Source organism: Pyxicephalus adspersus, chromosome 1 (genome assembly GCF_032062135.1).
Source record: "Pyxicephalus adspersus chromosome 1, UCB_Pads_2.0, whole genome shotgun sequence".
Classification (NCBI taxonomy): Eukaryota; Metazoa; Chordata; class Amphibia; order Anura; family Pyxicephalidae; genus Pyxicephalus; species Pyxicephalus adspersus.
This window is the reverse complement of record NC_092858.1, coordinates 117,272,864-117,278,250: the sequence shown is the minus strand read 5'-3', so window position 1 is coordinate 117,278,250 and position 5,387 is coordinate 117,272,864.

Sequence of the window (5,387 nt, the reverse complement as noted above, 5' to 3'; positions counted from 1 at the left end):
TCCCTACCCTTCCTCCTGCTACAACTACCCTCTCTGCTCTAGCCATCCACCTATAAATCAGAAATGATCTCTCCAATCACATCCACCCCTTCCACCTGCAAATTATCACTAACCCCTTTCAGCCCAGTAAGTCCATATTCAGAACATTTCCAGGTACTGTCCCTTTCACCTTCGCATCAGCTCCAAAATCTGCCTCTACCTGTCCCCAGAGACCACCAAACTCCTTGAACACACTCTTATCATCTCTCCTCTGGACTACTGTAACATCTTCCTCTCTGGTATTACACTAACCCGACTCTCTGCTCTACAATTGATCATGAATGCTTCAGCCAGATTTATCCATCCTTCCCACCATTCATCCTCTGCTGCCTGCCTTCTTTGTAGTTCTCTACCCCAGCTTCCATTTTACCTTCAATCAAATTCAAGTTTCTCTGCTTTGCCTTCAAATCCCTCCACAGCTCTTGTCCCACCTACCTTCTGCCCTGACCTCCCCTCTATTTGCTTCTCTAATGACCTACTAATGACTTCCACACTCATAACCTCATCATATGCACAACTTTAAGACTCCTCAAGGGTTGCCTCCACTCTTCCTCATCCTATCTGTCTTGCTCCTATTTTCTCCACATTTAAAAGAACCATTAAAGCTCATCTTTTCAAACTTGCCCACCAGTCTGCTTCTGTCTCTTAAACCCTCACTACTTTGCCATCATTCCACAATCCCCTCCTATTGTGTACTACTTACTTTTCCCAACCTCGTGGACTCTTTCAGACAGGGTCCTCCTCCTGCTGTGTCATTATTTGTTTTTGTCTGTCATTTGCAACCCCTATTTAATGTACAGTCCTATGTAATATGTTGGCACCTTATAAATCGGTTTACTAATAATAAAAAGAGGGCACTGATGTTAATATATTTATTGCCCAAAGGAATGTAGGGGAAGAAGGAGCATGAATAGTGTTAGGAAGTGTGGAGTTTTTTTGTACCTTTTTTAATATGTGTAATTATGTATGATATACATATTATGTTTGTAAACATTTTTTGAATAGAGATAGAACAAAAAAGTAAATAAAAGCAGCACTGATCAAATATTTGAAATAATCAGGACCAAGAAATGCATATGCTATTTTGGACATTTGATACAGTAAATAAGAAAAAATGACCTGCATGAGAAAGTGTATAGGAGCAAGTTGCTAGTGCAGCTCTGAACACTAGATATTGTATGTGTGTTTTATGGAATTAAATTCTGTAAAGCCTTACACTATGCAGAATCATTTTACTTTCTTTGCACATGAGTATAATTGGGCATTTGGCAGCCTAAAGAGTGCCATCTGGAGGATGATCTCAGGGTTGCAACAGTTGTTACCTTGGACTGGTTCTTAATGACCTTATTTTATTAGGTGATCAACACTTTCCAAGTAATGAAAGCACAAATGGGGTAAACAAGAAATGATCCTGTAATGCACAAAGTGTAGGAGTGAGGAGTATGTATCTCACAAAATGCAGGTGTCAGGAGTGTCTTACACACAAAGATTTATGTTCTAAGATCAGGCTTTGACATTATCAACTTTGTTCATTACTGTCAGTTCTATTGACAGCATTTATTATAAAAGATGGAAGATACTGTCAGGTACACCAGTCCCCCTCATAAACGAAGATTTACACAGTTTCACAGGTCACTCTGTTTATTCCTATTGTTTTCATTGCAGATACCTATCATGGTTAGAAGGCAAAATCTCCTATCTTTTTCATTCTATTTCCACACATCTTTTGGGTTCTAGGTCACATAATCACATCACCTCTCCACTTCTCCTCCTCTAGTTCACAATCTAGGGTTAGGCCAGGCAAGGAGATAGCATGGGTTAGCAGGCATCGGGAAACATGAGTAATGCCCCAATTGGTAACTGAAGGAGACAAGGTTTAAAACAGTGACAAAAGACCAAAGAATACCATCCTGTCATTGGGCAAATAAAACATAAATGGTGCAATTACCAGCCAGGCTAGTCAAATACTGGCTAGGTGGTTCCTCCAGTGACTTACCTCTCTACCTCTCTAGAGGTACCTCCAGTTCCTCTAGTTATTACCAATATTGTCATTACTGTCACCAGAAGTAGTGTCACTATTAGTTTCTCTCTCTATTTGTTTCAGTGACTGGAAAACGGGGCAGACAGCAATGAAATCATAGCAATTTTAACCTATTGCATGCAAAACTACATTTAAAATAAAAACCTTTTCCCATACCTACAGAAGCATACTCATAGTTATGCTTAGAGATGGTCAATGGGATGCAGAAAAATCATCTTTTCTGAAAAATGCATGCAAATTTTAAGCAAATAGGTAATCAAACTATGCAAGTATACTGTTTGGCTCAATTTCACATTAGTGCAATTTGCATGAAAGGTCCATGTAATTTGCATAAAAGTCACATTTTCTGCATGCACTTGACCATTACTAGTACTAGCTAGTACACATGTACTAGCTTTATACTACTATTAATATAAGTGATACACATTGCATAAAAATTATGCAAGTAAACTGCAAAAAAACTAACTGATAAACTGATTTCAGGAAACCATTCAATTGCCTGTGATTGCTAAAAAAGAGATTCAAATAATATATAGTGATCGATTGTCTCATATAAAAGTTTACTGCCGTAATAAAGACTGCAAATTCGACTATTGTCTCAATTTCAGAAAAAAAAATACATAAGTATTAATTAGATTATTCATAGTATTTACAATAACTATAAAACATAAAAATAACACTAAGTGAATAAGAGAACCCACAACCACAAATTTAGAAAAAAAAAAAAAAACTTTGTTTTCAGAAATTGCATGTGAAAAAAACATTTACAAGAAATCCTTGTAGCCTAATGATGAAATTCTATTGGGGAGGAGGAAGAAACAGGAAACATTGTGATGACATATCCATATTTGCATGAATTCAACTATATATTAGGACCACAGATGTTAAGGTTTGTGACAACTTTGCTTTGTTTATTTTTGGTTTATATATATATATATTTTTTTATTTTTTTATGTATAAGATCATTTGACTGTCTGTGACATAACATGGAGTATTCTTATTGCTTGCTTTTGCTGATTTTTACCTGCAGCAAGGACGTGATGTGTCAAAGTGGAGATTCTGAAGGAAGTTGTCAGCGTGCTATAAATATATTCCCTGCTAAACTGAAAGATCTCAGAACCACATTCCAGAACGTGAGGGACTACTTTGTAAGTATTGAAATACTATCCTTCTCTGAACTTACTACAAAATTCAACATTTTTTTTTATTTACCCATTGAGTCACTCACCTTTTTTCCCTATAACACAGTAAGTGGCAGAGTGTTGTTTTGCTTTGTTTTCACCAATAGCTTCATCCTATAGCTTTTGTTTTGTTTTGTTTTTTTGTAGTCCACCCTACATGTAGACTACTTTGTTTTTCTTGGGAAAAGAAAATAATCTGACAAATGTATGCTTATGAATGCTTATAAACACATAGCCTCAGATAATTGTCCCATAATCTAATCTTTATAAGATTTAAATAAATCTTCTAGTTAAAGAAAATATGTGCTTTTTATTTAACATAACAAAATAGTAAAGCATAAAGTAAAGGTTTGCATTCTGTTTTAGGACAGCTTTCTTTTTCTTTTTTTTGTTCCCCCAGGAAAAAAATTATCTGTTTGTATACATTGTTAGAATACAATTGAGAAGGATTTTGATAAAGTAAAAGCAAATGATGTTCACGTCATAAGGAATTAATGTTGGTATAAAATGGGGTAAATCTGTAGAGGAATTTTGTTTTCTACTCTAGCCCTCCATGCAACTGTATAGATCCATTCTAATCTATTGTTAGCTATAATTTGACAGCAATAGATCTTTTGAATTGCTATAGGAGTGATCTGGAAGAGGCAGAAAAGGGCTGTTTCAGCTCTGTCCAATCCTCTGTATTACACACGTGAAATGACGTCACTTCAGTTGTAAACCTAATGGGACAATGACAGCTGTCATCATATCATCCAATCCAACCTTCAGACTATGACAGATCCCCTTTCTAAAATTTCAAAATCTGGTCTGATTCCCTAACTAATCCAGTCAAAATTCTACTATTCTGAGCACCTACAATTATAAATGTCATCTGCATTGTATTTTTATGCCAACAAAAGCAGTCTATTAACAGAGGCCATTAACATTTCGGTAGAAATACTGCATTGGAACAAAGTTTGTGATAGGGCAGTAATTCATTAGGTAATAAAGCCAAAATTAGACCTCCAAGTTTGTGCTTTAAAATGAATTTAGCAATGGTTTCCTCTGTGCTTTTCTTTCATTAAGTTCTACTCATAACAATTAACAAGCATTTTGTACTTCATAATTTGCTTTTGTTAATAAGTGGTTTAACTTTCAAAGACAAGCACAACTGCTTTCAAAGTTACACAAATTTGCCATATAATTTGTCTTAGCTGTAGATCTTACAGCTTTGAAAGAAAGTAAGAAATTGTAAAAATAAAATAACATTCATCCTACACAAATGGCTTGGTAGATGGCAATGATCTATTATGGCATATGTTTTTTCTGAGCTCAATACCTGTCTTCTTGTTAGGGACCCCAACAACCATTCATACTTAGTGTCTCCAGTCTGGCCTGTATAGCAAACACAGCAGCTTTTCACTGAAACTTTTAACACCCCTTATCACATTAATACCTAGTTGTACAAATTGAAAGCATGAAAGCACATTACATTTACACAGAACTAGCATTTTGTAGTATATTTCTCACTTTTGTCTATCTTGGTTCTCATACAATAAACATGGCAAATAGGTAGAAATTTAATTTTACGTTTGTCTATGTGTTTTACATAGTTAAATAGTTACATAGTACGTTAGGTTGAAAAAAGACATAAGTCCATCAAGTCCAACCACTAGGGAAATAAACATTTCTTAGATATAAAAAACTATAAGACATAGTTGGTCCGGTGGAAGGCAAAAAAACCTTGCTTCAATTTGCTTCAACAGGGGCAAAAAATTCCTTCCGTATTCCATGGGGCAATTGGATGTTCCCTGGATCAATAGTCACTGTTATCTTTACTTTAAATCCTTAATACCCAGTTATATTCTGTGCTTCCAGAAAAATATCCAGCTTTTTCTTAAAGCATTCTATACTACTTGCTGAAACTACTTCCTGAGGGAGCCGATTCCACATTTTCACAGACCTTACAGTGAAGAATCCCTTCCTTTTCTGGAGCTTAAACTTCTTTTCCTCCAGACGCAAAGATTGTCCTCTTGTTCTTTGTAATGATCCTAACGTGAATAACTGGGAAGATAGTTATCTATTTGGACCATTTAAATATTTATACAGGGTGATCATATCCCCCCTTAAACGTCTCTTCTCAAGGG